This window comes from Podarcis bocagei (assembly GCF_964188305.1).
Source record: "Podarcis bocagei genome assembly, chromosome: 16".
Classification (NCBI taxonomy): Eukaryota; Metazoa; Chordata; class Lepidosauria; order Squamata; family Lacertidae; genus Podarcis; species Podarcis bocagei.
Genome location: NC_138142.1, coordinates 38,116,060 through 38,128,592, shown reverse-complemented (window position 1 = coordinate 38,128,592; position 12,533 = coordinate 38,116,060). Strand labels below are relative to the sequence as shown.

General features: G+C 45.1%; 1 long non-coding RNA gene across 1 annotated transcript; it reads left to right on the top strand.

Moving 5' to 3' along the window:
- The first annotated feature begins 6,654 nt into the window (after positions 1-6,654).
- On the top strand, positions 6,655-9,038 carry LOC308575332. The gene is made up of 2 exons (XR_014002779.1): positions 6,655-6,743; positions 8,030-9,038. It is a non-coding gene; the product is annotated as an uncharacterized lncRNA (long non-coding RNA).
- Positions 9,039-12,533: the final 3,495 nt, after the last annotated feature.

Genomic DNA, 12,533 nt, shown 5'->3' with positions numbered 1-12,533 from the left:
TGCTTTTGCTGCCAGTCCTGCCAATGGCTGTCCATGGTGGGTGGTGGCTGTGGAAGTTCAGGTTTGATTTAGCAGGTCTTCACTCAGAAATAGCCAAGATGGGCTCTCACCTCTTCAGCAGCCTCAGCTTTTGTAGCTCTGTCAGTCAGGGACATATCCTTACTTAGCCGGGTGAAAAAATTATTCTTCTTCTCTGGAGATCACTTGTAGCTGAGCAAGATTGTCTTCCATGAACATGGTTTTAACAGTGAGTCCATAAGTGACTGTGGAGGCCAATTCTGGATCCACACATCATTCCACACTGGGGACATTGATTACCGGCTGGAAGTTGATCACAGTGAAGATTTGCGAAGCATCCCTTCCTCTTTGCACAATTCTCCCTTGCGTCCTGAGTTTGAGTGTCTTCAAAACCCATGACACCTTTGGTAAAAGCTGTTCTCTATTTGGAGAGCTCGTAGGAAATGTTTCCCAGTTGTTGGTGTTTATACTACATTTTTTAAAAAGATTTGCCTTGAGAGAGTTTTTAAACCTCTTTTGTTGACCACCTTAGCCGGGTGAAATTTTTTTGCAAGCTAGGGACCAGGTGTTCCAGATGTTCTCTTGATAACAACAGGAACAGAGTATCGAACTGCCCTGAAAATGCAAAGACAGTTACAAAAGCCCTTAAGCCATCATGGCTTCTCACTATGTTGAGTCCCATACAGTGGTGCCTCGCAAGACGTAATTAATTCGTTCCGCAAGTCTCTTCGTCTTGCGAGTTTTTCGTCTTGCGATGCACGGTTTCCCATAGGAATGCATTGAAAATCAATTAATGCGTTCCTAGGGAAACCGCCTTCAGACCAGGTCCGGGGACAGTCTGTCCCCGGACCTCTTCTGAAGGCTGGGGGGGGGACAAGGGCTTTTCTTCCCACCCCCAGCATTTTAAAAAAAACCCCGGGACAGCGGAGGACTTCTCCGCTGTACAGGCGATCTTAAAATGCTGGCGGGCGGCATTTTAAAATCGCCCCGGACAGCGGAGGACTTCTCCGCTGTCCGGGGCGATTTAAAAGCCCCTGGGAAGGCAGGCAGGGGGGACAAAGACTTTCGCCCCCTGCCCGCCTTCAGAAGGTGTTCCCGCCCCCAGCCCCGCTTCGGAACAGCGTTCCGAAGTGGGGCGGCTGGGGCAGATGTTCCCGCCCCCCCCTCCCCGCTTCGGAACAGCGTTCCGAAGTGGGGCGGCTGGGGCAGCTGTTCCCGCCCCCCCTCCCCGCTTCGGAACAGCGTTCCGAAGTGGGGCGGCTGGGGCAGCTGTTCCCGCCCCCCCTCCCCACTTCGGAACAGCGTTCCGAAGTGGGGCGGCTGGGGCAGCTGTTCCCGCCCCCCCTCCCCGCTTCGGAACAGCGTTCCGAAGTGGGGCGGCTGGGGCAGCTTCCCCCCCTCCCCGCTTCGGAACAGTGTTCCGAAGTGGGGCGGCTGGGGCAGATGTTCCCGCCCCCCGCTTCGGAACAGCGTTTTAAAATGCTGGGGGTCGGCAGCGAAGCGTTCGCTGCCGACCCCCAGCATTTTAAAATCTCACCGGGACACGGGGAGATTTTAAAATGCTCCCGACTTCTCTGCTGTCCCGGGGAGATTTTAAAATGCTGGGGGTCGGCAGCGAACGCTTCGCTCCCGCCCGCCAGCATTTTAAGATCGCCGGGGCAGGCGGGGGGGAAGGCAGGCGGGGGGAGCAAAGACTTTTGCCCCCCGCCGACCTTCAGAAGAGGTCCTCTTCTGAAGGCCGGCTGTGGGCGAAAGTCTTTGCTCCCGACCGCCAGCATTTCCCTATGGGCTTTCGTCTTGCGATGCAAGCCCATAGGGAAATTCGTCTTGCGAAGCGCCTCCAAAACAGAAAACCCTTTCGTCTTGCGGGTTTTCCGTCTTGCGAGGCATTCGTCTTGCGGGGTACCACTGTATTCCGAATTTTGCTTAACTGCAATTTTGCATATGGGCCCTTTAAGAGTAGCTTGGCTCCCCATCTTCTGTCCCTGTCCCTGGATAAGGTATGAAAATGGGAGGGGGCTTTAAAAAACTCCTCAACCACTTGGAAGGGTGCATTATTTCGGCTTTATGTGTTTCCTTAAAAAAGACTCATTCGTTTTCATATGGCTGCATCAAGGTGTTGGAAGGTTGATTTGCAATTGAATCTGGGGAGGAAGAGAGTGGTGGAGCCCCAGCCTAACCCAGACAGTCTTTTCATCTGTCCCTCTAATATTCAGAGGGTTTGAACACAGCGGGCCTTACTTCCAAGTAGTCATGTATAGGATTGTATTGTAAGGTGCCCAGCCTGCCATTTTACAAACCAGCAAGCCTTATCTCAAACTGTTAACAACAAAGCATGGGACAATCACTGCTTTTATTTCAATTATGCATGTTCTCTTGGTTTTTAAAACAGCACAGCAGGACCTTTTGAGGGGTCATAGAATAACAGAATCTTAGAGTTTGAAGGGACCCCAAGGGTCATCTAGGCCAACCCCCTGCAATGCAAGAATCTCAGGTAGAGCCTCCATGACAGACGTCCATCCAACCTCTGCTTAGGATGGAGAGTCCACAAACTCCAAAGGGAGACTGTTCCACTGTCAAAAAGCTCTTACTGTCAGAAAGTGTTTTTTCCCCCCTGTATGTTTAGTCGGAATCTCATTTCTTACAACTTGAAGTCATTGGTTTGAGTCCTACCTTCCAGAGGAAGAACCATTTCATAGAATCATAGAATCATAGAATCATAGAGTTGGAAGAGACCACAAGGGCCATCGAGTCCAACCCCTGCCAAGCAGGAAACACCATCAGAGCACTCCTGACATATGGTTGTCAAGCCTCTGCTTAAAGACCTCCAAAGTAGGAGACTCCACCACACTCCTTGGCAGCAAATTCCACTGTCGAACAGCTCTTACTGTCAGGAAGTTCTTCCGAATGTTTAGGTGGAATCTTCTTTTTTGTAGTTTGAATCCATTGCTCCGTGTCCGCTTCTCTTGAGCAGCAGAAAACAACCTTTCTCCCTCCTCTATGTGACATCCTTTTATATATTTGAACATGGCTATCATATCACCCCTTAACCTCCTCTTCTCCAGGCTAAACATGCCCAGCTCCCTTAGCCGTTCCTCATAAGGCATCGTTTCCAGGCCTTTGACCATTTTGGTTGCCCTCCTCTGGACACGTTCCAGTTTGTCAGTGTCCTTCTTGAACTGTGGTGCCCAGAACTGGACACAGTACTCCAGGTGAGGTCTGACCAGAGCAGAATACAGTGGCACTATTACTTCCCTTGATCTAGATGCTATACTCCTATTGATGCAGCCCAGAATTGCATTGGCTTTTTTAGCTGCCGCGTCACACTGTTGGCTCATGTCAAGTTTGTGGTCAACCAAGACTCCTAGATCCTTTTCACATGTACTGCTCTCAAGCCAGGTGTCCCCCATCTTGTATTTGTGCCTCTCATTTTTTTTGCCCAAGTGCAATACTTTACATTTCTCCCTGTTAAAATTCATCTTGTTTGTTTTGGCCCAGTTCTCTAATCTGTCAAGGTCGTTTTGAAGTGTGATCCTGTCCTCTGGGGTGTTAGCCACCCCTCCCAGTTTGGTGTCATCTGCAAATTTGATCAGGATGCCCTTGAGTCCATCATCAGACCGTGATGTAGACCGTGATGGAAAAAGAATCGGCAGTAAATTCAGAGAAAGGAGAGGTGTTTGGATAGGGCTATTTAGCAGGAGAATTGGGATAGTTAAAGGCAAGACCCTTCATAACAACTGCTTTATCAGGATTTTGTGTTCCGACCGCGTCACCTAAGCAGTTAGAAAGTTTATGGATTTACAGTAGCACCTTAGGAAAAGGAGCTGCATACTATTTTTTTCTAAAAATTTGATAATAAGAAAATTTGCTGTGGGGGAAAAAATATCCTTTCCTACTTCTGATTGGGTCAGGCATCAAAGAGTGCAAAGATTTGGTGCTGAGAAATCCTGGATACACTTAATAAATTAGTGAATGGCAGGCTTGCAAGAACAGAAATCAAGATCACTTGGGGGAATTGCCAAAAATAGGTGGGGGATTTGTAGCCAAACTGCACCTTTCTGCAATGGCAAGAGATCCAACTAGTGTGTGTCATCACTGAGGCAATCTCACTTGGGCTGCTTTGTGCCTTCAGTTGAAAGCATGATGCATTTTCTTGTCACAAGGCTCTAATTAAACACCCAAAGTGCTTTCCAGCATGCAACTGCCAAGGCTTTTCAAGCAGCGTTTTCATTTCTTGTCCCTGTTTGTTCTTCCTCATCTTTCACCTTGTACGTGGAGTCCTCCCTTGGCAAGTTGCTTTTCGGCCAAAGCATTCCTGGAAGTGACTTTGAGCAGGGCTGAATCAACGCAAACTCTGGAATGTCACATGCCAGGTGATTGTAAGTCGAGCCAAGCTGGAGAGGGCTGTTGAGCATCTACTTTCAGGCTACCCAAGGGAAATTGTGTTGGCCACTGGAGGAACAGCGTTCTGGACTTGATGGGCCTTTGACCTGATGCAGAAGATTTTCCTGACATTCTTTGGAACCAGTCCAAAAGCCCCTTTGGTCCACCTTCCTGTTCTCACTTTAGCCTGCCAGATGCCTCTAGGGAGCCTACATACAAGGCATGAAGTCAATAGCCCCATCCCACTCTTCTTCACCAGCAACTGGTAGACAGAGAGACTTACTGCTTCTGAAGCTGAAGGGCATATGGCCACGGCAGTCAGCGGCAGTCAGCACATTGATGGTCATTTCCTACACACATCTGTCTAATCTAAATTTTAAGGAGATTTTACAGATTCCTGGAGGTTAAAGCTTCCAATAGTTACTCATTACAATGACTATGTTCTACCTCCAACATTTCTGAATGCCAGTTCCTGGGAATCCAAAGTGAGAAGAGATGGTGTTGTGATGAAGTCCTGCTTGTAGGCTTCCCATAAAGAACATAAGAAGCACCCTCTAGGATCAGGCTAATGACTCATCCAGCAGTCTGTTCTCACAGAGGCCAAGCAGATGTGCTCTCGTGCTCCAGTTCTGCTTGAGCGTTTCCCACAGGAATCTGGGTGGGCACAGTGAAAGCAGGATACTGGACTGGATGGGCCATTCTTTTAAATAAATACACACACACCCCACATGAAATGTATGGCCATATCCCTATATTTTAAATGTGCTACACTGAAGCTTCACCATACCAGATAAGTGTGAGTTCCTTCACATTGCCCAAACACCTAGGTAACGCCTGATCTCACTCAGGGAAGAAGGACAGGCACCACAACAAAGAAGAGTAAAATGTTTGGGCAGATGCCGCTTATAAAGTCTGGTCCTGTTCTATTGGCCTCCATGTGGCTACCCCTGCTCTCCCCCTAGGTAAAACCATTCAAGTGGCAAATTCATTTTCTCTCGAGGGGTGGGGAGAAGCTTTCACAGCTGGGACACTAAACAGAGGAACACACACACACACACACACACACACACACACTGAAAATGTTTGTATCACTCTATGATGACAGAAATAAATCACCCCTCCTTGGGTATGACTAAGTATACTTCTGGCTATACTTGCCAACCCACTCTGACACACTGGCAAAGTTGGAAAATGCTGTACAACTTGTCATTTATTTTTCCAATCATCCAGTTGCTATGGGGGGGGGGGACCAAACCAAACCAGAAGCACCATAGGATTCTGAATCAATTGTAGTCACTGTATCAGTGCTGTATCTCTCAGCATTAATTCCAGGGGCATAATTTGCATCCCTGCAACAATAGAAGAAAAATTATCTGTTAGAATTCCCAAGTAGCGGATTGGAATTTGAGCTCCCTACCTCTCCTCATGAGGCCTTCATCTCCTTTCCCAGTTTTAACAATGAGCCTTGTTCCTACCTCAATAGAACACATCAATATTCAACTAATTCAACCAATATTCAACTAAAGCCCTGGGTGGGACTGACATTGGATTCAGCCTACAATCAGTTTCTTAGCTGGATGCCCTGGCAAGCTAGTCAGAAGAGGGGAAATAATGTCGCTGTCAGGGACTGGGCAGAGGACGAATGGCGGAGACTGCCTTCCCAGCCTGACCCTTCCAGAGAAGAAGAAGACAGTACAGAATTGCAAGAGGGGCACTATTACACCACTTTACAGAGTCATGTCTTCCCTCAAAGGATTCTGGGAGCTGTAGTTTCATGAGGATGTTGAAGGTTCTTAGGAGAACCCTATTCCCCTCATACAGCTGCAGTTCCCAGTGTCCCTGTGGAGAGGGATTGCTTGTTAAACCACTCCACAAACTGTAGCGCTTTGCAGGAACCGTGCTCTCCTAACATCTCTCAGCTCCTTCAACAACTCTCAGCATCCCAGCACTTCAAAATATTTCAGCTGTTATGCCACTCAGGAAAGGACAAGAGGCTTTGCCAATTCTGCTTTGGGGGAGATCAAACTCAAGAAACACAAACACCCAAAACCACTTTGGAAACGCTGGACCCATAGCAATTTCCAGGGAAGTGACCCAACTATGGCGTGCAACATCAATAACAAGGAAGAAGATATGTGAATCATAACAACACTCCTTGAAACTACTTGGAAGTGACTCAAGGAAAACTGCTATTAGGAATTAATTGGAATCTTGTGAAAATAAAACTCATCATCGTCTCAGGATATATAGATAAAAGCCCCAAGCAGACACAGCAACATCGCCAGATTCCCTCAGCACAGAGACACTCAACTCGAGTTCTTTTCGCTGCAGAGCTTGGTAAGGTATGCTATAATTCATTTTAAGTCAAGGCCTTTGGGTAAACTTGGAGGTGGAAATGAAAAAGAAAAATAAACTCTGAAAGTCCATTTCTTTCCTGTTAAGGTGCACTCCTTTTTATTTCAACTTTTTAACCTGTTCTAAATCTGTTTAGGCGGAAGCTTAAGGCACAGAATGTTGGTGATCAGTGCAGAAGGGACACCTTAAGGTGTTGGTGATGCCCACCCAGAATCTATGAACAGTTTTGTACGATTTAGCAGAAGGTGAACAAGCTAATAGAGGGGTTGTAGGTAATAATAAAAAATAATAATAGTTTTATTATTTGTACCCCATCCATTGGCCAAGATCTTGATGGCAAGTCTCCAATAAGATACCTATCATCTATATCTATCATCTATCTATCTATCTATCTATCTATCTATCTATCTATCATCTATCTATCTATCTATCTATCTATCATCTATCTATCTATCTATCTATCTATCTATCTATCTATATCTATCTATCTATCTATCTATCTATCATCTATATCTATCATCTATCTATCTTTCTATCTATCATCTATCTATCTATCTATCTATCTATCTATCTATCTATCTATCTATCATCTATTTATCTATCGTGTTACATTTAGTTACAGTTGTACCTTCAAGTTATGTGTTTTCGGGTTGCGCACCATACCGAGGCTGGAAGTACCGGAAAGGTGCTCACTGTTTTATTTTTTATGGGGTTGTATCCAGCTAAGTTATATTCAAGGTAGGCCAGTTGATATAAATGAAACAAAGGCAGGGGTAGCCAATGCAATGTCCTTCAGATGCTTCGACCTAGAACTCTGATTGTCCCTGGCTATAATGATCAAACTGGCTGGGGCTGATGGGACTTGTAGTCAAGAACACCTGGTGCAGCCATTGTTGGCTATCCCTGAACTAAATTATTCCTGCCCATTGATTTCAGTGGGCCTATTGTGAAGGAGATTGAAGCTGGACACATGCAGGATATTGTTATCAATGGCTACTAGCCACAATGACTAGGTTCACCCTCCACTGTGAAATGCAGTATGACTCTGGTTAGCAGCAGCTACGAATCACAAGTGGAGAGAGTGGCTATTGTAATGAGGTCCTGATTGTGGGCTTTCCATTTGGGCCTCTAGCTGGCCACTACAAGAACAGAAAGCTGGACTGGATGGCCATTCGGTTCTAAAATGTCTGTTGGAGAACCTGAACACTGTGAAATTCAATTATTGTTTACCCTTGTACACTTTTTCCACTTTCCACCTGATGTGTCCTTTCAGATCTATACATCCACTTCAGCCAAGATGTGTTCCAGATGGAACCATTGCTACGCCAGCTGCCCTCCCTCCACCATCCAAATTCAGCCACCTCCCTTCATCCTCACCATTCCTGGGCCAGCTATCCACTGCCCTGACCAACCTTTCTGCATTGAGCAACACAACCCTTGTGCTCACATGGTTCCCTGCCATGGAAGGGCACACCATGCTGGACATGGGTCAATCTACAGCTGTCCAACCTCTGGTTTGAGTTCAACCAGCATCTACTCCAAAAAATATGTGTCAAAAAGTGAGGGTGGATGCAGCTCTTGCCAGTTAGAATAAACCCTGAAGCCGCCAACTACAGAATGAATATGAGGAGGACCATGGAGCAAGAAATCCAGATGTTGGATCCACTGTAGACATGAGTTCTAGAAATTTATGTTCCAATATACAACCTTCTAACTTAAAAGACCCCCTTTCACATCTGCTGAGGCAGTCACCTGCGCCTGTCCTCAACACGAGTTCAGCACTTTGCATTCTGAATCATGTTCTAAGCCGGGAACATTGTATTCTCATTGGGCATTGATGAAACCTGTGTTCTCGTTGGTGGTGCCTCACTATTGCCCTGTTTTAGTTGAAGAGGTGCCATATTTTAAATGCAATGTTCCACTGTGATTGCAATTGTAGGAGAAGAAGAGTGATAAAGTCTTCATCGTGTGGGATTTGTCTATCAATACTCATCTAACAATGTTAGGCTATTATTTTTTTTTAAAATGTAGTTGTGTTGCTTAAGTTCTACTCAATGTTTGCAGGAGCTAGTCCTCCATGTTGCAATGTGCTGGTCCATGTTTCCATTTAAAACAAACAAACAAACAAACAAACAAACAAACAAACCACTATCTGTTTTGATAATGTATGTCTTCATGTGGAGTCTGATTTGGCACTCTGTGTTACCTGAAATTCAACATGTGCAATTGTGTGACTCTTCCCTTTCAAAATAAACGCTTTACTGCATCAAAATTCCCAGTTTCCTGCTGTGTTCATGTATTCCTTTTGATATCAAGAGTCTCATGTGCTGATACATTTAAAGGTGAAAAGTAACTACTTGACTTCACCCACCCCCCCAAAAAAAATTAACATTATGTGAGGACCTGTGAGGAACAGTGTAATGACCATCTTTCTGTTAGGTTTCTGTTTATGCCACTGTGCAGTTTTTGGAGTCACAAGACTCTGTTTACATTGCGGACTGTTGGAAGTCTCAAGGGAGGCGGGAGGCGGATGTTGATGCTACTGGTTTCCTGTTTCTATGTCCAGGTGTTCACTGACTCTCACAGAGCAGATGCATATTCTTTTCTGTCCTGCCTAGTTAGAAATAAACGTAGCGATGTAGCACATATTTCTGCTGCTCTTCTGCTGTCCGGGAACTCTGCGTAATGAGGGAATGTGCCCGAAGCCTCATTAAAGGCTTAGGTCCTTAATCACAGTCAGAGGAGAGCTCGATGGATTCTGAAGTACATTGTGGGGGAGAGCCATTTCAGCTTGGTCGTAAGGAACCTCTGACACGTTCCTGGTCCTGGTTGGTGTCATCTGCTCTCCCCCTCCCTGCATAATCCCTTTCCCCCTCATAAGACATGCTGCTCATCACAATACAAGTCTTATTGGGATATGCCACTGTGTCAATATATTTTCTGCAATAAAGAGTCATTTTAGAGTTTCCTATGCAGCAGAGTGTGATGGTTTAATAAGCGGGGAGGAGTTCTTCTCCAGGGAATATAATTTGATACTTACTTAGAAGACCTTGCTTATCCTGCAATGGAGAGTAGGACCTGAACCAATGGATTCAAGTTCCAAGAAAGGAGATTCCGACTAAACATTAAGAAGAACTTTCTGACTATAAGAGGTGTTTGGCAGTGGAATGGTCTCCCTTGAGGGGTTGTGTACTCTCCTTCCTTGGAGGTTTCTAAGCAGAGGTTGGATGGCCATCTGTCATGGATGCTTTACTTGAGATGCCTGTATTGCAGGGGATTGGACCAGATGAGCTTTCGGGGGGTCACTTCCAACTCTGCAATTCTATGATTCTAAGATTTCATTAGGCCAAGCTTGTAAAATTCTCCAGCACATTCACCATGTGGAAGAAAGAAGAATTCCTCTTAAGCAGACTTTTTCTGCACGTCTCCTAAGCATAATGAACCAAGTTAGTCTCTCTGTGTGCTCTGCTGTAATTTGTGAATAGTAATGCATTTGCCTGGCCCTGTAATTACTATAATTATTTGAAATCATTTCCCATGGCCGTTACTTAACTCAGTCGAGTTAAGGAGTAATGTTATACCTCAAATTCAGAGTCATTAAATAATGTTATACCTAAAGGCTTCACTACTTGCCTGATCATCCTCCTTCCAGAAAGGGATGTTGCAAGCTCTGTCAATAGCATCCAGTTGCAGCATGCTGGGTCATTTATGTAAAACTGATGTCTAGTGCACATATATAATTTTCATTATGTCCCTGGCATCTAAGGGGAGACTGAGAGAGCCAATTTGGCAGGTCTCATTTGTAACCATCATTAGCAACCATCATTTGTAATCACTGGCCAACAACCAAAGAGCTGTTTCAGACAAGCCCTTGATGGTTGGGCAGGCCCAGAAAGATTTATGTAGGAAGAAGAGTTTGGATTTGGATTTGATATCCCGCCTTTCACTCCCTTTAAGGAGTCTCAAAGCGGCTAACATTCTCCTTTCCCTTCCTCCTCCACAACAAACACTCTGTGAGGTGAGTGGGGCTGAGAGACTTCAGAGAAGTGTGACTAGCCCAAGGTCACCCAGCAGCTGCATGTGGAGGGGCAGAGACGCGAACCCGGTTCCCCAGATTATGAGACTACCGCTCTTAACCACTACACCACACTGGCTCTCATGTAGGATTATGAAACAATTCAAGAAGGTTTCATTGAGTATTCATCATCTGCATTTAGTGTATTTTGTGTGTGTGTGTGTGTGTGTGTGTGTGTGTGTGTGTGTTGAATTAAGGCAACAGGTCACATCTAAAAAAGAATACAATAGGAATGTATCTAATATGTATTGTGCTTCTATTGTTGCAGGGATGCCCAATTATGCTTCCAGAATTAATGCTGAGAAATACAACATTGATACATTGCCTACAATTGATTCAAAATCCTGTGGTGCTTACTGGTTTGTTTGTTTGTTTGTTTGTTTGTTTGTTTGTTTCATTTACAAGTGGATGATTGGAAAAAAATAAATTACTAGTCGTACAGCATTTGTCAACTTTGCAGGTGTGTCAGAGTGGGTAGGCAAGTATAGCCAGAAGTATACTTAGTCATAGCTAGAGAGTGGTGATCTGTTTCTATCATAATAGATTGATACACAGGGTTTCAGAGTACAAGGGACTATTGAGTTATACCAGCAACATTGGATGAAAGAGAGATTTTAAGGACCCATGGAGTTAGAACACAGTGTCTAGAACAGGGAGGAGTTTTCTTCAAGTCCTTTGCTGCAAGGCTACAGGTTGTGTCTGTAAACATGCCCAGGAGATATGAGAAAATATATTGCTCTCTCACTAGAGTCATAAATGTAATCTCCGCTCCTTCTTCATCAATCCTAATTCTCATGGGGAGTAGATCCATCAGTCTTGGCTTCTCTCAGTTTTTCATTTTTCAAAACTCCCATTTGCTTCAGTTCTGTATTAATGTGTACTATTACTATTGTTATGATTGAAACCTTTTTCTTAACAGAACTATCACACTTTTATTATTGTTCATTAGATTTATTACCTGCCTTTCACTATGAGTTTCCAGAATGAGTTACAGTACAGTGGAACCTCGGGTTGTGAACATGATCCATGCGGGAGGCATGTTCGCAACCTGCACCACCGCATGTGTGCATGTGCGGGTCACGATTCGGCACTTCTGCACATGTGCAACGCGTGATTTAGCACTTCTGTGCATGCAAGAGTGCTGAAACCTAGAAGTAACCCGCTCCTGTACTTCCGCGTTCGGTGCGGTGCGCAACCCAAAATCACATAACCTGAAGCATCTGTAACCTGAGGTACCACTGTACTTACTTATTTCATTTATATCATACCTTTTTCTCTAAGGAGCCCAAGGTGGAGTACATGGTAATTTCTCTCCTCATTTAATCCCCACAATAACCCTTTCTCTCTGGGTGAGAACAGTCATTACCCAGATGTTTAGGCAATCTGGGAAAACTTACACTGAATGGTGAAGCTTCCATGTAGCACAAATAGGGACATGGCCCTACATTTCTCATGCGCTGGGGTGTATATATGTAAAAAATAAAATAAAATATGAAGAGCCCTGTTGGATCAGGCCCACCTAGTCTAGCATTCTGTTGCCAGAGTGGCCAAGTAGGTCTCCCAGTGTGCAACTGTGCTCAGGTCGTGCTTGAGGCTTTCCTATTGGCATCTGAGTGGAGATTGTGAGAACAGGATACTACACTAGCCATTGGCCTGATCCAACAGGACCCTTCTCATATTTTAATAGGAAACCCAGAAGCAG